General features: G+C 43.4%; 1 protein-coding gene across 2 annotated transcripts in view; it reads right to left on the bottom strand.

Moving 5' to 3' along the window:
• Nucleotides 1-12,440, bottom strand: part of SLC45A3 (solute carrier family 45 member 3) — a 56,364-nt gene extending 43,924 nt beyond the window's left edge. Inside the window, exon 1 of one of the 2 annotated variants that reach the window (XM_060231320.1) lies at nucleotides 12,240-12,440. The gene's annotated coding sequence lies outside the window, so the exon portion shown is untranslated. The remainder of the gene's footprint in view (nucleotides 1-12,239) is intronic. The other variant, XM_060231319.1, reaches the window with a different exon arrangement.
• Nucleotides 12,441-19,928: the final 7,488 nt, after the last annotated feature.

The raw sequence follows: 19,928 nt of genomic DNA, 5'->3' as shown, positions 1-19,928 counted from the left end.
AGAGCTTACATGGCTCTTAGTACAGGGCCTACTGCAAGGCTCCAGGAGGACTGGGTACATTAGGGATGTGTGGCCTAATATGCAAAGGAGTTCCTGCTTCAAAAAAAAAAGCCCTGTTTATATACAGTCTGCCTTTCTTGTTGAGACTCAAAGTGGATTGGACAGTGTAAGTAATACAACCAATAGGAATATTGGTCCTTATTGGAGAGAAATGTGGAATAGAAGCACCAAAATACAGATCACACATTTCACTGTAAGTCATAAAGTCTTTAATAATCAGCAACTGAGCACCAAGAAATCAACTGAGGGATGTGCATAAGCAAAGTCTCATGCTGGCTTATGAGCAGAACGCTTATGGGAACCAGCACAGAAGCAACTTGATTAATGGGGGGCTCTTAAGACCTGGGAAGAAAATGTTAGAACAGCATATTTCATAATCTGATGTCAGCAGAGTAGGAGGGCAATGATGAATAGCTTTTGAGCGGGAGGGACAGTAACATTTGTTCATAGGAATCAAAAGATGAGGAAAGGGCCTGGTGCATCCCCATCTTTCTTCCAGGGAACACAGCAAGTGCCATGTTACTTTGACCAGTCCTGCTGGGCTCTCTGCAGCCTTAATGACTGTTGTGCACATGGTCTGTAGAAAACGTTGCTTCCATCACGTAGTTCTTATATTTGATAGAGGAGAAAGGAGCTCCTCCCTCTTAGTCATCTTGATCTACAACTCAAGTCCTGTGTGCTGTTTGCATACCAGGTGCAGCCATCACCCCTCCACCCTGCAGTGCTTAGCAGGACAATTTCAAAACTGAAAACCCAGCTGACTCCCATTGCACAATTAGCTGGCAAAGCCTCCCTGAGGCAATCTGTTGGCATCTTTGTGGGGCGAACCAGCATTTAGCTGCCAGAAAACGGACAGCTGAGCTATCATACACACACACACAAACAACAACACAGCTTTGGAAATAAATTCTAAAGCTATCCTGGGCAAGACTCAACAACTAATGTCAAAAGACAAGGAAAGAAAATTGCTGCCAGAAAAAGGAAATTCATCTTTCTCTCAAATAAAGAGACCAGCTTTCCGCAAATGAGAGGAGTTGTCTTTCAGAGCGGTTGTTGACCGTCAAACTGGGTTGACATCTGGAGTTCAAGATTTTTGACTCAAAACTTTACAAATGTCAAAACTAAAAGGATACAAATTCAATTGTATGAACTAGCCAGCTAGTAATACAGATGATCTTGCCATAGTGCAGGAGTGAAAGAAATGAGTCCCCTGTATTTTGACGACATTTCATCAGATATAGAAGAGCTAGTGAACTTTTCAGGACCTTAATATTTCATGTAGAGAAACTGCCATGCAGCATAGTGGCACTCTTCATCAGTGGCATACCAAGGGCAAGACAGAGGGTGTACTCCAACCCACATGCAACTCGAGGAAGACCCTTAAAGGCAAGTCCTTGTGCAGTGTTCAGCCAAAGTCTTTCATTTTTATAATACAGCTACCAGGGGTTTAGGGAAGCCTGAGCACAGCAAAAAGCACTCTGGGATCAGCTAGACCAGGGTTTCCCAGACTTTTCTTTCCTGTGGCCCAGTTATTTTTACACTTCTCCTTTGAGGGCCACTAAAATTTGGAGGTGGATCTGGGAGACAGGAATTATGTCATTTCCTATGGTGTCACTTCCAGGTCAAGGGCCCAGTAATGTCACTTCCAGGGCACACTGAACCAAAACCCCACCTCTTCATGTGATGTCATTTCCAGGGCACTCCCCCAAACCTGCCTCTTCTTCTGAAGTAACTTTGTTTTCAGAAAAATCTCTCTGAAACTCATGCTGAGCCAAAATGGAGGTGGACAGTGGGCATTCCCAGGGTCCTCTCTTTCCACACCGGCATGCACCTGTTTGTGTGTTCTTCTCCAGCTTGCAAGCACTCCTAATGCCTATGTTCAATTGTCTGCACCACCTACACGCTCCTTCCTCAACAGCACTGGCCAGTGTATGCAGGTGGGAGTGCTGTTGCCATTGCCATGAGGAATGCCAGCACTGTGTACCACCCACACTGGGCCCTGGCAGCTGCTCTACCTCAAAATATGCTGACACATTTAGTGGGCCCTTCCCTTCAGCTGCTACTACTGGAACATTGCCTCCAGCTACAACCAAGCTTGCTTGGCTTCAAGAAAATATTTTGACAGCTATTTTTCATACTTTTCTTTGGCTGAAACACTGGGAATTGTTGTGAAAGGTAGCAGAGAACTCTACTGCAATTAATGAATTTCAAATTATATGCAGTTCATATAAGCTTTTCTGCAGTTATCCCAAAAAGGATATTTATGAGGGGCTTGCAGTTTTTTACTGGCTGTGTTTCCCATGCCTTTAAAAACAATGCAGATATTTAGCCAGTGAATTTATTTCATTCTTTTTAATATCTATAGTCAGGAGTTTAATTTTGGTGTCAGACAGCTGTTAAAAGCAGGACCAGTAAAATGGTGCCAAGTTCATAGTACCATCACTTCCAGTGCTGTTGAGATATACACCAGTAATCTCCAATAATCTATTTCTGCCCCATACTTACTCACTCACTCACACAGAAATCTCATAGAAAGGCCAGCTGGCTATAATCGGGGGTGCCAACTTTTAAATGGCAGAGCTCCTATGTCTGCAACAACAGTATGATGAACAGAAAAGTTTCATCCAGTATAAATGGAAGGAAAGAAAGGGAAAGAATGAAATGTAAGGAAAGGAAATGAAAAGAAAGACATGGAAAGAAAGAACATAAGAGAAGCCATGTTGGATCAGGCTAGTGGACCATCGAGTCTAAAATTCTCTCACACAATGCTTAAAAAGCACCAAAATGTCCACCTGTGGGGCCAGGGCACTAGAAGCCCTCCCACTGTTGCTTTCCTCCCTGCCAGCACCAAGAATACAGAAAGAGCAACACTTGCAGGGAAAGAAAGAAAGAAAGAAAGAAAGAAAGAAAGAAAGAAAGAAAGAAAGAAAGAAAGAAAGAAAGAAAGAAAGAAAGAAAGAAAGAAAGAAAGAAAGAAAGAAAGAAAGAAAGAAAGAGAAAGAAAAGAGCCTTACTCACCATCAGATTACCCTAGCCTGCAACAATTCTGCTCAGGGGTCATTTGGTAAAAAAAAAATTCTGGAATGCCCACTCCCCACCCTTCCTGGCTGAAAAAAACATCCCCCCCTTCTTTGCCGCCCAGGCCTCCCAGGAAGATCTCCCCAAAAGAAAATACTGCAAGGCACATGAAAGCTCATATCTTGAAGAACATTTTATGGGTCTAACGTGCCAGTGGACTTTAGCTTTTCTTTCGAACACAGAGCGGGGGAGAAGGAAGGAGAGGCAGTCCAGCTCCTCTCTGCCCAACACAGAGACGGGGAAGGAAGGAAGCCAGGCGGAGTTCAGGCTTTGCTGGGGCTAGCTTTGGCTTTTCTTGTGACCCAGTACTGAGGCTTCCGTGGCCCAGTACCGGGTCACGACCCTGCTAATGGGAAACACCGAGCTAGACTTCCCTTTCTCCAAGACTGAAGCAAACTTTCTTAACAGACTGTACCACCAAGCTACTACACTAATAACTGCTTCAGTAATTGGCAGTCTGCAGGTCATTTTCTCCAATAGTCTAGCCTTTCTCTTTTTCATTCCTTGCACCCAGCTCAGCCAGATCTTACAAAGCAATAGTTAGGATGTTCCAGCAAGATGAAACAACCTTTCTTAATTTCTCTCCCTCTTTCCTGCATGTTTCTCATCATTTCAACTTCCCTTCACCCAGTTTTTCCATGTCTCCTCCTCCCTACTTGATTTTCACTTCTTGGTATCAAGACTTTCTCATCCCTATCCCATTTTGTGACAGAATGTATTTAAGAGTAGTACAGTAGCAAACCTTTGTTAATATTATGAACAAAAAGTACTGGGTTTGCAGGGCACTGTACATTGCACTGGTTCTGCTGGGCTTGCAAAAATTCCCTCCCACCTTCAGTTTCTACTGTAGAGATTGTCTGGTTTGACTTTAGTTCTCTGGAAACAATGGAGGATCCTTCATCACAAGCTCAGTTTAGCTGCGACTTTTAAAAGATATTTGTAGCCCCCCCCCTTTCTCCTAAAGAGAACTCAAGGTGGGTTACAATGATTTTTAAAACATTCCAGAATGGGGTGGGGGAGAACATATTATATATATATATATATATATATATATATATATATATATATATATATATATATATATATATATATATATATATATATATATCAAAAGCAGCTTCTTGGCAGGTTTTTATGAAATCCGCACAGCTCTTCATTCAGAAATCTCTTGTAGTTCATTGAAGTCAGCATGATTCTGTTCACTGCATGGTTGATTCAAGTCAGACCCAGAGCAGGTGATTCTGACTGTAAACAGCTGCAACAGACTTTTTTTCCTAGAGAGAAAAGGTCAATACCCTGTCTCAAAGAACCAGCTTTATCAACCTTGAATGTTTTTCCCCCCTGGAGAATTATTTCATTCCAGCATTTTGTACTACTTTTCTATTGCCCCATTTATGCACGATTTTTTTTTTAAAACTATCAGCCATAGCAAATTCAATCAAGAATAAGTCAGTGTCCAAAAGAAAAGGCATATTTTAAAAAGCATGGATGAACAAACCAAATGGAAGCAAATGATGAGGTCAAATTAACCATTTCTTTGTGAGAGCATTCCACAACATTGGGGTGGTGACTGAAAAGTAAGTAAGTAAGTTTTATTCTTATATCCTGCCCCCCCCCCCACCAAAGGCGGGCTCAGGGCGGCTCACAGACATGGCATGCCAAGATTTAGATAAAATACAAGATAAACAATGATTTAAAATACAGTTCAATTACATAAATTAATTAAAATAGATAAAACAGGTGCTATAACTACTATCAATCACAATTATACATACTGTCATACAATCATTACTGTCAGTCACAGTTGTGCATAAGATGGTTAGGGCTACAAAACAATTTAGTCAATTTGACTTAAATGCGAGCTGAAAGAGAAAGGTTTTACAAGCCCTGCGGAACTGATTCAAGTCCCGCAGGGCTCGCACCATCTCTGGAAGTTGGTTCCACCATCGAGGGGCCATTGCTGAAAAGGCTTGCTCCCTGGTTGTCTTCAGTCTAGCCTCTCTTGGCCCAGGGATTTGTAAGAGGTTTTGGGAGCTAGATCTCAGTGCTCTCCGGGGAACATATGGGGAGAGGCGGTCCCTAAGGTAGGCAGGTCCTCGGCCATATAGGGCTTTAAAGGTAATAACCAGCACCTTACAGCGAACACGGTAAACGACCGGGAGCCAATGCAGATCCCGCAGCCCAGGCCGTACATGTTCCCATCGAGGTAGTCCCACCAACAGCCTGGCCGCCGCATTCTGCACTACCTGAAGTTTCCGTGTTCGACACAAGGGCAGTCCCATGTAGAGGGCATTGCAGTAGTCTAGTCTTGAGGTGACCGTTGCGTGGATCACAGTTGCTAGGTCATCGCGTTCCAAGAAGGGAGCCAACTGCCTCGCCCTCTTGAGATGAAAGAAGGCGGATCTAGCAGTGGCGGCTAACTGGGCCTCCATTGATAGCGAGGATTCCAGTAGCACTCCCAAGCTCTTGACCCTGCGTACTGGTATCAGTGGCGCACCGTCAAAAGCCGGCAGAATGATCTCTCCTCCCGGTCTGCCCCGGCCCACGCAAAGGACCTCAGTCTTCATTGGATTCAACTTCAGCCCACTCAGCCTGAGCCAGCCAGCCACGGCTTGTAACGCCCGGTCCAAATTTATAGGGACATCGCCAGTCCGGCCTTCCATCAATAGATAGAGCTGGGTATCATCAGCATACTGATGACAGCCAAGCCCATACCTCCGTGCAATCTGGGCAAGGGGGCGCATAAAGATATTCAACAGTATCGGGGAGAGAACTGCCCCCTGAGGCACCCCACAGTAGAGTGGGTGTCTCTGAGGCAGCTTCCCCCCAATTGCCACCCTTTGTCCCCGATTTTCGAGGAAGGAGGAGAGCCACTGTAAGGCTAGCCCCCGAATTCCTGCGTCGGCGAGGCAGCGGGTCAGCAGCCGATGATCGACCACGTCGAACGCAGCCGACAGGTCGAGCAGCAGCAATACTGCCGAGCCGCCCCGATCCAGTTGCCGTCGGAGGTCATCCATGAGGGGCGACCAAGACTGTTTCCGTCCCATGGCCCGGGCGAAAGCCGGACTGGCATGGGTCCAAGGTGGAAGCGTCCTCCAAGAAGTCCTGCAACTGCAACGCCACAGCCCTCGCAATAATTTTGCCCAGAAAGGGCAAATTTGAGAAAATGTTCTGCTCCTAGTGGATGTCAATCTTGTACCCCCAAAATATGGAACCCTATGGACAAATAGAGGGCTGTCTTTTATGAGTAAATGAGAGCCACAACATGGGCTTTTAAATAGATTATTTTGTACTGTCTGCAGATTTGGCACCTGCCTGCTTCAGAACATATTCCATTCTTCACTCTGCCTCCCCAACCCAAACAAAAAATGCTACTTGAGCTGTGTTCCTCTATTCAGCTTTTTATTTTCGCAGGGCCTGCATCCTCTCATATTCCAACTGGCAAAATGTTAAAATAAATATTTTCAGACTTTAAACAGGAACTGACTTATATTTGGACAGAAAAAAATAATAAAGGTGCCACAAGTTCGAAGGACCTCCTAGGAGAGAAAACAGAAAGATTTATTGGGTAGTTCCATAGCAGCCTGGACTCCAGTTCACCAAGCTGGTCAAGACTTCACAGCCCTGAAGCTTAGGCATCCTTCCCAGTCCCAAACTGGAAATGCTGCAGCTCATTACAAAAGCAAGCCCCAACAACTGTGACCTGTACAGAGCATATCAAGCCACTAAAGGATAAATCTACTTAGATCTTCCTTATTTCAGTTTTAACACCAGAAGTTGTAAAGCAACTTTTCCATTACCTTTCATACACACTGTTTCTAGGGTCAGGGATTTTGCCACCAATAAGGCACCCTTGCTCCTTTCTTTGCTACACTGCAGCCTTACAGGCATATCCTATTCTACTTCCGGATCAGCTTAGAAATAGTCATAAGTGACATTAATACCTTGGTTAAAAGGCCTGGAACAAATGAATGTTTACTTTGCTCTATGAGATCTAAACCCAGGCATTGTACCAGTCCAGCAAGGAAGAACGGAGAAAACTTGTGGGTAAATTTGTCCTTTAAAATGTTATGCAGAGAAATCCTGAATGAATCACAATTAAGGTGGGGCACTACAGAGAGTGACATTTTAATACAAACTTTCACAAGTACACAACTATTCTTCAAGCTTACCTCTCAGGTCTCAAACTAACCTTTGGATCAGACCACAAACTAGATTAAACTACAATGAAGAGCAATTGTCTGAAAAATACTGAATTCTGTACCTGGAGATCTTGCTGGCATTGAAAGAAAATACCATCCAGGAAGGTAAAACAAGCCTCCTAATCATTTTGGTAATCTCATCTTGCAAAGTAGTTCTTGATAGAGATTCTGGGTTTGTGCTTTGCCTAATAGCATTGATCAAAAGCCAGGCATTGTATAAGGCTGTATTGTCAACCTAAACATAATTACTGTAATAGAGCAGAAAAGAGGCCAACTTCCGTTCATTTACATATATAGAGATTTGGGTAATGCATAAACCATACAAGCGAAGGCTTCCGCCACTCCTCTGACTCTGTAACAGCCTCTTGTGTCCTGTGAATGTTTTAATTGCAAACAGAAACACAATTTACAGCATAGCTAAAGTTTTAGGTATAATGTAGACCAAGTTAAGCCTCACGTGTCAAAACACATCAGGACGCCATGAGAAGCCAGCCTTATGTAAACACTTATAATTAGGGGGTCTAGGATGCCAAAGAAAAGCTTTAATGCAGGAATCAGAAAACTCCCAAGTTTTATAATACAAGTCAACTGGGCAAATTATTTTATTTTGGATGCAGGATAATAGGGTTGGCAACTCTGGTTTGGGAAATTAATAGAGACTTAGGGGTGGTGCCTGGGAAGGGCAGAGTTGAGCGAGGGAACTCAGCAGGGATGCAGTGCCATTGAGTCCACCTTTCAAACCTGTCATTTTCTCCAGGGGAATTGATCCCCACAGTTTGGAGATCAGTTGTAATTCCAGGAGCACTCCAGGCCTCACCTGGAGGATGGCAGCCCTAGTGCAAGAATCAGGATCTTGCAGATACAGAAGACTAGAGAACAAGATAGCATGCACGAGAGGCAGTGCAATGGTTGCTGGAGTAACCAGTACAAGGAAAATGGCATCTATGACGCATAAAGATGAACATGGTTACTTGTAAGATAATCCATTTTAAGCAACTACAAGCAACACTGTGACCATCCCATTTGTTCAATTAAAACACAAGTTCCCTGCTCATGCTGCTTCTAGGCAGTTTATTGATTGACTGATTTTAGGATATTTAAATTCTGCCCTTTCCCAAATACAGGCTCAGGGCAGATAACATAGTAAAAACAATATAAAACGTACAGTTCTATTAAAGTGAAATCAAAGGTCTTCAAGGTTCTGATGGACACATTTATTATATTCGACAGTTATGTTCCTATCTCTCTCACACACATACACATAACTCATTGGAGGAAAGTACTTGAGTAATAAATGGAGGGGAGGTTGAGTCCCACCAAGTTAGGAATAAGGCAAAACTCACATTTTGACCAGCAAGGACAAGGTGGGTCTAGAACTAATGCTTCACGCCCCACATAAACTGGGGTCAATGTGAGGCCTTCCAACATTTTGTGATTTGCCCCAAGCCCACAGCAGCCCTGTTGTGGTTGGCCATGCCATTCGCAAGGCTCAATTCTTGGAGGGGGGAGGGGGGCGGTGCTGTTTCTCAGTTCCCACAAACTCAACAAGCCTGGAGACTCTTGTTCTAACTACACAGCCAACCGGGCAAACAAGAAAAAAAAATACCATAGAGCAGGGTTCCCCAATGAGACTCCCACCACCTAAGCATTTCAAAAAATGGACAGGGCCATTGTAAGGCAGGGCTTGTTACTGACTGCCCTCATTCAAATTAAAAGACTTCCCATGTCTGCAACAGCAGCCCAAACTGCTGGAGGGTCAGGAGGGCTGGTAACCTCCCCTTGTACTCCCCCCCCCTTTCAGGCTCTCCTTTTTGTTCCACTTTTTCTCCCTTCTTCCCCCACCTCAGGTTTTCATTCATTTCTTTTTATTCCCCTTCTGTGATTCTTTTGCAACATAAGGAGGGAGGTTTGAGCTCATCTCCTGCAGAAGCCATTTCAGGGTGATGCTCACCATACTCTCTCAAAATTCCCAAGGTACTCACAGACTCAAAAAGGTTGGGCACCCTGACCATAGAGTATATGAAATCCTCAGTGACCCCAATATTGAAGCCAACCATACAGACATCAGAGAAGGAAAGACCACAGAGAAAGGTGCTGTGAAACAGCACAGGCTTAGCATACCTGAGATGCCTAGTTCTGGCTGGGGTTTATATATACTTGAAAGAGCTGCAATGGCCTGTAGGCTTACCCACAATTCTAAACTGCACTACCGTCATGTAGGCATGATGGGAGGCAGGTATGGGGGCTCTTTTGCTTCCATTTCCTTAAACAGAAGCACTTCACTGGTGCTTTTGCCAGTGTAACATTATGTTGGCTCCAGAGGCAGCATGGATGACAGTAAGCCCCATTCCTCCCTGGCACCGTCCATTTCTAGCACCCATGGTGCCAACATATCTGAGTGGTCCTGGGGTCAGGTCTCTTTAATAACCTAAGAAGTTTGAGGGATGAGTTCTAAAGCTGGTCTGTAAAGCACCATTAGACACAAGATATGGCCATGTTGGCAGGCAGAGTACTTCAAACTTCTTCAGAGATACCCTTCCCGGAGACACCCTTCCCATCCTACTGAGGGCTAAGTCCTAAAGCTGGTTTGTAAAGCACTGCTAGACACAAGATATGGCCATTATGACAGGCAGAGTAGTTCAGGCTTCTTCAGAGACACTTTTCCCATCCTATTGGAGATTATTCCAGTGGGAACTACTCTCCCTGCATATTATCACAGAATCTAAACAAAAGTCATCTGGTAGTACTACAGAACTGTACTAAGTAACTCAAAAGGGATGCTCATGTGGCATACCTGAGTTTCCTTTTATTGCAGCAATTGGCAACCTTTTGAAATGCATTAGGAATGAAGGAAGCAGAGTCATCACTCAAATTGTTGAGGTTTCCAAGAATTTAATAGTGGTATGGAATTTTATGAGGGTGCTCAGATACAACATCAGCACACTGAGTGCACAGCTGGACATTTTTGAAAGCCTTCAGTTTGCTCCTATCGCAAATATTTGCACCTTCTGTTATCATAGCACTAAGTCACTCCTGTATGCTTGGCTTAGAAAGTGCTCCTTATTACAGATAAACCAAACTAAAACACTGGGGCTATATCCTACTTTATCCTAGGAGCTTAGTGCTTCCAGAAGCCATTAATTTCATGTTTTAAAGGCTGCCTACAGCTGGGGAAGGGGGCATTAAGGCAACTGCTTTATTGGATTGATTTCTGCCAGTTGAATTTTTCCCCAAGCAGGCAGAGCTGATCAAGGCTTTCTTGCTGTCTATGATGAACAGTTGTCTATACAGAATGCAAATATTATTGACTACCAAGAAAGTGACTCAAATAGCAAGTTGACTGATCTGTGCAACAGTTTGTTTATGGACTTCATGAAACCTTCAATAGAGCTTTGTATTTAGAGAAGCACTGATGAGCACCTACAGAGAAGGGCCAAATTACTTCCCCAACACGCCATGTTTTTCTATAGCAGGATGTTTACTGAACTTAACCCCTTTATCTGGTCATTTCTTTCATCAACCATTCTTTGAGTATCTAATTCCCCAAATGCAGATTAACCCAGCATGCCCACCACACTAAATTAGCCAACTACACCCAACTCTGCTTCAGTCATCCAGGGAGAGCTCTTCATCTGACTGTCCTGCCGCCTACCAGCAAGTTGCCAGAAGCTTTAAGAGGTGCAGCCCCTTGTTGTGCCAGTTGTGGAAAAGGGTCCTTTGCTAAAGGGGGGAGGGAGCAAACAGTGGTCTCTCCCCAAGCACAGGAAGACTAGTCAAAAACATTTTTGTTTGGATTATATAGGCCAGCCAGCAACTGGTCTATATCAAATACCTAGGGCTTTTTTGAGCAGGAAGGCAGTTCCAGCTGGCTTAGTGTCAGGGGTTTGACCTAATATGTAAATGAATTCCTACTGGGCTTTTTCTACAAAAATACCCCTAACTGAAACAATGGTGAGCAGGGAATGTGGCCTAATATGTAAATGAGTTCCTGCTGGGTTTTTTCTACAAAAAATGTCCTGCAAATACCTACTGTGTTTAGAGCATTTCACCAGCTTCAGCAGAGACAGAATTAATGCAGAAAACTTATTTAGATTTAGAGGCTATAACAGCATATCTAGACAAGGAAAGACAGTTTCTGGAAAAGCAGCAGAGCGTTCGCTCGCCTCTTTCCAATCAAGGCTATTTCTTTCGCCCACGAGTCGACTGGCGCTTATTAAAAAGTCAACAGTAACAGCAGTCATTCATCGGCGACATCTCCCGGCTGTAACGAAGTCCCTTAAGCACAACACGCTCCAAGTTACGGCAACCAGGAAATTGGGAATAGCAAAGCGAGGACTCTTTCGCAGGTTGGTCAGCGGAGCAGCTTTGCCGCAAGTCAACCAAAATAAACACACCGGTGATTAACCGGCTGACTCATTCCTCCCCCTTTCCGGAGGCGAAAACCCAAGGAACATTTTCCAAAAGAGAGACGTCGGAGGTGGGGAGGAGGGAGAGAAAGAAGAGCGCCGGCAGGATGATGTTCAAGCAAAGCAAGGTAACTTTTGGAGTCCTGCTGCCGAGCAGGCGCAGCGTCGCCCTGCTTCAAACGCTGCCCCCCTCCGCCAAAAGCAGCAGAGCAGTCAGCCGAAAGAGGAGTCGCGGGGCGCCCGTCTGCCTCCGTCCCTTCCCACCCAGGCAGACTGAAGTACCAGAAGCCCACATGGACCGGCTAAGGGCTGGCGAGGGAGGAGGCGTGGCTCGCTTCGGAAATCACCTCCGTCCGCTTCCATTTCACCGGGGGAGTGGGGGTGGGAAAGGAAGCATCTACGTTTCAGTGCATGAGGCACCTAACCTTAAACAACCCCGTGCAAATGGATACCGCGCAAAGGGCAGACCGCCGGGCTTGCTCCCGCGTGATACCTGGGGAAAAGGGCGCAGCAACCCGCACGTCTCGCTCCCGAGCGCCGCTGTGGCTGCACGTCTTCCTTTCGGCCACCGCGGTGAGGAGAGAGTTCGTGGACAGTCAGTCCCAGCCAGCGCCTCTCCCTCTGCCGCTTTTTAAATCACCAAAATCCAGAGCGCATGCGTCGCTGGAGGTGCAGGGAGGAGTGAAGCTGATCCTGCGAAGCTGTGTTGATCCCTATTTCTGACCGCGAGCAGTCGCAGGGAAGCAGCCGAAAGGGGCAAGCGGCCCAGTCCCCAGGCGCGATTGGTTGCTCCCCTCCTGATTGGAAGCAGGTGGCTGGGGTTTTCTCAGGGGGAAGCGTTTAGGAAGGTGCGGACACACCGCCCGCCCCGTAACAAGCCCCCTTCAAAGACACGCGGTGCAGCCTGACTGGAGGGAACATTCCTTGGAAGTGTGACCTACTGTAACTTGTCATTACACAGCTGCAAATCCGCGCACGCATTTAATTAGGATAGCTCCCTGAGGAGCCTGATTATACACGGAGTTGGATTGTTCGCACGTTACTGTTTAAGGTATATAGTTAAACATTTTATATACCTGACATTTTAATGGTCTCTTTCCTTCGAAAAGCTCAGAACAACGACTTACGTGGTTCTCCGCTCCTCTGTTTTATCGTCACAACAATCCTGCGAGGCGGGTTAGGTTCATAAGTCTCCCAGTTAGCTAAAAGGAGTAGGCATTTGAACCAGGTCTTGGCCCTATTCCTTGTCTGACTTTCTAACCCCGGTACTAACACCCCGTTCTAATGGCGTGCAATGGATAAAGAAGCCACTGTCAAAACAAAACAGTAAATAGGCTTATATAAATATTTTAAATAAATTAACATCTTCCTTTGGCTTATATAAGATCCAAAACAAATTTAACATGCATAACAATACAGTATTATATTTAATTGCATGCACACAGACACAAACTATGCATTACAGCTGTAAACTGTTGACTCTGAACCTGAGTTGATTACCATTACATTCTACATAATTAAAGGAATTTTATTAGAATAAATGTTCTTAAATTTTGCAGTTTAAATTTGGTATGTATTCTGGGGGACTTCGAACATTGCATTAGAATGATATCTCCACCCCACCCATCTGACAAGTACTGGGGCAAACCCCTATTGCCATGTAAACCACAATTACTCAGGAGAAAGCATTATTGAAATTAACAGGAATGAGTTCTTAAATGAACATGCACAGAAGGAAACTATCCACATGCTTCTAATTGCAGCCTTAGGCTTCTGCTGGAAGATGGACAGACATGGGTCGTATAGTACACAACAGAAGAAAAATAGGCAAAGTATAAATGTATGGGACTGTATCAGTACCAGTTACAGAGTGATTCAGAATTGTTATGCTAGTAGGTTCTCTGTCAAACTGTTCTCTTCTCTGATCTACACTACTAATAAAGCTCTTTTGCAGCACAAAATATTTTAGAACCTTTGTCTCATTCAACATAGTAATAGCTCATTATTACATATAACCCTGTATCTCCAGCCAAAAAGCCGTTGTTGCTCAGCAGAAGGGAAATCAAGGTATTCTACAGTATTACTGGTAAGTATGATAAAATTAACTTTGCAAGAACTAATGTGCTAAATAAAAGTGTTTCTTAAAGAGGTCAATTCCACAGTGTATTCAAATGTATATAAATAATTAAATTAAGTTCAGTGGCCCCATGGCACAGAGTGGTAAAGCAGCAGTACTGCAGTACCGTGGTCTGAACTCTCTGCTCACAACCTGAGTTCGATTCTGGTGGAAGCTGGATTCAGGTAGCTGGCTCAGCCTTCCATCCTTCCGAGGTCCGTAAAATGAATACCCAGCTTGCTGGGGGGGAAAGTGTAAAAGACTGGGGAAGGCAATGGCAAACCACCCCGTAAAAAGTCTGCCGTGAAAACGTTGTGAAAGCAATGTCACCCCAGAGTTGGAAACGACTGGTGCTTGCACAGGGAACCTTTCAGCCTTAAAATGAATCTATATGAAGACTTTAAATGCTTTTGAAAAAGGAATGAGCATAAACGCAAATACATTTGAACTAGTTGGCTGAACATTGAACATTATTCAGGGTGGGGTGGGTGTTTCTACAAGAAGCTTGTTAAGGGAAGAGCCTAAGGCTGCAGTCCTTTGGAAGAAATGCCATTCATCATGATGAGATTGTGTTCTGAGTAAACATGAATAAGATTGGCCTGTTAACTACCTATTAGCTCATAGAATTTTCTGAATCACACTACTGTGGCATATGTGTTTATTGTTTTCTCTTTTGTAGTTCCTCATGCCTAGAACCTCTTCCATGAATACTTTTACACAGGGCCTCCTCTTCCCTGGCAGTCTTGTTTTCAGAATTTAATCACATCAGTAGACAGTGGGGATATTAACAACAAGAAGAGGAATGGAGGAGTAGATCATGCAAGACAAGCCAGCTTGCTTCTTTTGTGGAGATTTCAACTACTGACACCTAAATTTACACCAGTGCCCTTAATTTCAGAGCACATAGAAAATGCAAGTAGCTGTGTTTGATCTAATAGTTGCTTTGGATCTTATCTCAGTTCTAGCACAAATGCTTTATCTCTACAACTGTTGGTCCTTCATTTGGAATCTGATAAATATGCTGTTTCATTTTTGTTTTGAGAGTTTGTTTCATGCCTTTGTACTGTGGCCAATTCTAGAGATTTCCAGTTTTCCATAAAAGAAATAGTACTTGGAGATGAAAAATTTGCAATTTTGTTTTCATACCCCACCCCACCCCCCCAAAAAGTCGGATACTGCTTAAAGTAATGGTGTCCTTGTGCGGATCATTTTAGATCCAGGCTTGTTCTTGGATATTGGAAGGGACATTTTGACTTAAACACAATCTCATGTGAAGATTCTCCCTTCTTGGACAGGGTCAAGTTTCCTATGCTAATCTATGCATCAGTAACCTTCAGGCTTGACTACTGAAATGAACTATATCTGAGACTGTCCTTGAAGATGCTCCAGCTAGAATGGAATACAGGTGCCTGCCATCTGGGGTGGAAAGCTGAGGTCATCTGAATTAATATTATAGTGCCTGCACTGGCTACCAATTTGTTTCCAGATTAAAATCAAGATACTAGTGTTGACCTTTAAAGTCTTTCACACATAGGACCAGCTCATATACCTGAAGGGCTGCCTCTCTTCATATAAGCCTGGTTATTGAGGTCACATCAGTAAGCATTATCAGTGGCTTCTTTTTCTCACTATTGTATTATATTAGGCAAGGACAGGATGTTTTTATAGGCTGCACTCAGAAACGCTGTTCGTACATTACAGCGTATATACATCCAGCATATGTGGGATGGGTATGAACTGAATGCGAAACAATTTGTGCACAAATTGAGCTGATTCATGGTTCATTCCAAACCAGCCTAGACCTTGGTGCTTCATTTGTTTTGTTTTTGCAGTTCATTTTTCCAAACAGCCTGGTGCTGATGCAATCAATTCCTAGGCAATGCTGGGATAGATTTCTGGGAGCCCTAGAAACACCCATAGCAGTTGTCCATAGCTTGATTGCCAGCTCCAGGAGCCAATCATAGAGCTCCCATTCTGCGGTACAAAGAGTTGTCTTGAGAGCTGAAGCTAAGCTTTCCTGGGGGAACCTGCATTGAGGGGCTATAACTCAGACATTCCAAATCCAATCTTTGCCAAACTCGGAGGGCAGATGAGGAAAGCCTGCTGAAGACTTCCAGTGAGTTTTACACTTTGTGAACCAAATGTACCAACAAAACATGAACTGGGTCAGAAATCAAACAAATCACAAAACAAAATAAACCATTTTCCCCGGTTCATGTCCATCGCTAGTGTGTATATATCAGTTTGTAAGAAAGGTCCAGTGGAATCAGGGACTAGTACCTAGATAAATCTGTGGTTTCAATCACACTCAGCTGTACATGCACTGAATTTAACATGAGAATTACTCAATACGCATGTAAAAAAATCAAATTTATACTGAACATGGATTGTACATGTATTCACTATAATGTGAGCAGGACTACAGTGCAGAACTATAAAGAGAAGGAAAGCAACATATTTCATGAATCCCTATAGAGCAGGGGTCCCCAACCCCCGGTCTGTGGACCAGTACCAGTCTGTGGCCTGTTAGGAACTGGGCCGTGAGTTGTATAATAATTTCATTATATATTATAATGTAGTAGTAATAATAATAATAATAATAAGACATTAGATTCATATCCTGTCCTGCACTCAAAATCTCAGAATGGCTCACAATCTCCTTTATCTTCCTCCCCCACAACAGACACCCTGTGAGGTGGGTGGGGCTGAGAGAGCTTTCCCCAGAAGCCGCCCATTCAAGGACAACTCTGCGAGAGCTATGACTGACCCAAGGCCATTCCAGCAGCTGCAAGTAGAGGAGTGAGAAATCAAACCCAATTCTCCTAGATAAGTGCCCACATACTTAACTACACCAAAATAAAGTGCACAATTGTATCATCCCGAAACCATCACACACACACCCCGGTTCGTGGAAAAACTGTCTTCCACAAAACCGATCCTTGGTGCCAAAAAGGTTGGGGACCGCTGCTATAGAGGTTGTAAATCCTTAATTTTCAAAATCTTAATTGTATTTCTTGTTTTTATTTTGTAAATAAGAAGTTATTGTTTTTAGATTCATATCCTGGGGAGGGACAGTGGCTCAATGGTAGAGCATCTGCTTGGGAAGCAGAAGGTCCCAGGTTCAATCCCTGGCATCTCCAAAGAAGGGTCCAGGCGTAAAAAACCTCAGCTTGAGACCCTGGAGAGCTGCTGCCAGTCTGAGAAGACAATACTGACTTTGATGGACCAAAGGTCTGATTCAGTAGAAGGCAGCTTCATATGTTCATATTATATATTTTATAGTTTTGTATTGTTTTTAGCCCCAGGATAAAAGTAGGCTAGAATATAAATGTATGTATGTATAAATAAATAAATAAATAAATAAAATTTATAATCTAAATAAAAAATTAGATTATAAATGGCCCACATTAACGAGAGCTGGTTGACTTTAACTCATCTTTATCATATTAGTTCCAAATGCCTCCAGTATTGGAACAGTGATCCATTATGTATTTCTTGCTCATCCCTAAAATCTGTTTCTTTGGATGGTCAGGTGTTAGAAGGCAAAGATAAGAAAGAGTTGTGCCACAAGCATTTAACTCCATTCTGACTCCCTCTCCCATAAAGGCTACAGCCAACATTGTTGTCTTCATTCCTTAATAACTAGACCAACAACTGAACTGAAAACTAATTTAAGTAGTAACATATTCTGGTGTGCAATGTTTTCAAAGTGTAGTCACAAATAGGCTAGATTACCAATAAAGTGATCTCCAACATATGAAGCCTGACTGCTCAGATGTCAGAAAAAGAATCAAAGAACCCAAATTAATTTCTTAAAACTTTCATAATTTAATTCAGCAGTATACTTTCTCAGAGACTGATCTTCCCCCTTTGTGTGATGTTTTATAAACTTAATACAAATAATAAACAAACACTAACATGCGTTTGATCATAGAATCATAGAGTTGGAAGGGATCTCCAAGATCATCTAGTCCAACCCTCTGCACAATGCAGAAAATTCACAAATACCCCCACACACATACATCCCCAGTGACACCTGCTCCATACCCAGAAGATGGCAAAACCTCCAGGATTCCTTGCCAATCTGGCCTGGAGAAAAATTATTGACTAACCCCAAAGTGGCAATCAGTATTTCCCTGGATGTGTAAGAAAGGCCTTCAAGAACTAAGCACTGATAGAACTCTTCCTGCCCTCCTTCTCATGATCTGCCTAATTCACAGAATCACCATCTAACCTCTGCTTTAAAATCGCCAAAGGAGGAGAGCCTCCCCCCAAGGAATCCCACTGAGGAACCACTCTAACCATCAGGAAGTTATTCCTACTGTTTAGCCAGAAACTATTTTGATTTAATTTCAACCCGTTGGTGCTGGTCTGACTTTCTGGTCTGACAGAAAACAATTCTGCATCATCCCATATATGACAGCCCTTCAGGTACTTGAAGATGATGATCATATCGCCTCTCAGTCATCTCCTCTCCAGGCTAAACATACCCAGCTCCTTCAACCTTTCCTTATAGGACTTGGCCTCCAAATCCCTCACCATTTTCATTGCCGTCCTCATTCCAGCATGTATATATTCTTCTTAAATTGTGGTGGCCAAAATTGAACACAATACTCTAGGTGAAGTTTAACCAGAGCAAAGTGTCCAGAGCAAAGTGGTCTGGACACTATACTTCTGCTGATACAGCCCAAAGCAGAATTTGCCTTTTTAGCCACAACATCACACTGCTGACTCATGTTCAGTGTACAGTCCACTAAGATCCCTAGATCCTTTTTGCACATACTGCTGCCAAGACAAGTCTCCCCCATCCTATATTTATGCATTGGATTTTTCCTACCTAAATTCAGAACTTTACATTTATCCCTGTTAAAATTCATTTTTGTTTGTTTTAGCCCAGTTTTCCAGCCTGTCAAGATCATTCAGTATCCTGACTTTATCTTCTACTGAATTTGCAACCCCTCCCTATTTAGTATCATCTGCAGATTTAATAAGCATTCCCTCTATTCCTTCATTCAAATCATTTATGAAGGTGTTGAAAAAAACAGGCCCCAGGATAGATCCTTGAGGCACTCCACTTGTTTCTCCTCTCCAAGAGGATGAGGAACCATTCACAAGCACTCTTTGGGTGCGATCTGTCAACCAGTTACAGATCCACTTAGCAGTAACAGGATCCAAGCCACATTTTACCAACTTGTCAACAGGGATATTATGTGGAACCTTGTCAAAATCCTTGCTGAAATCAAGATAAACTATGTCTACAGCATTCCCCTGATCCAGCAAGGTAGTGACTTTCATAAAAAAAGAGATCAGGTTAGTCTGACGTGACTTGTTCTTGAGAAACCCATGCTGGATCTTAGTAATCACAGCCATCTTTTCTAAATGTTCCAGGATTGTTTGATGATTTGTTCTAAAACTTTTCCAGGTATAGATACCAAGCTGATGTGTCGATAATTACCTGGATCCTTCTTTTCCCCCTTCTTGAAGATGGGGACAACATTTACCCGCCTCCACTCTTTTGGCATCTCATCTGTTCTCCAAGAATTCTAAAAAATAATGGCCTGAGGCTCAGAAATCATGTCTGAAAGTTCTTTTAGTACCCTTGGATGCAGTTCATCTGGCCCCAGGGACTTAGTTTCATTTAAAGAAACAAGGTGTTTATGTACTACTCCTATGCTGATTTTAGGCTATAACTCCCTTCCCTCATCATATGTTGTTTTTGCTATGTTGAGCACTGTTTCCCTCGCAAGAGAAGACTGAGGAAAGTAGGAATTGAGCAGTTCTGCCCTTTCTTCATCACCTGTTACAATTTCACTTTCCTGTTCTCGCAATGAGCCTACCATGTCCTCACTTTTTGTCTTATTTTGAACATAACAAAAGAACCTTTTGTTGTTGTTGTTGTTCTTATCTCTCGCTAGTCTAAGAACATACTTGTCAGGTAAAGCCTGCCGTGCTTTTTTTCTTATGAACTATGCTAAGTTTTGTTTCTCTAATGCAGGGATGTCAAACATGCAGCCCGGGAGCCAAATCAGGCCCCTGGAGGACTCCAATCAGGCCCCCAAACAACTA

This window comes from Heteronotia binoei, chromosome 2 (assembly GCF_032191835.1).
Source record: "Heteronotia binoei isolate CCM8104 ecotype False Entrance Well chromosome 2, APGP_CSIRO_Hbin_v1, whole genome shotgun sequence".
Classification (NCBI taxonomy): Eukaryota; Metazoa; Chordata; class Lepidosauria; order Squamata; family Gekkonidae; genus Heteronotia; species Heteronotia binoei.
The sequence above is the reverse complement of the archived record's forward strand: the minus strand, read 5'-3'. Positions and strand labels throughout refer to the sequence as shown.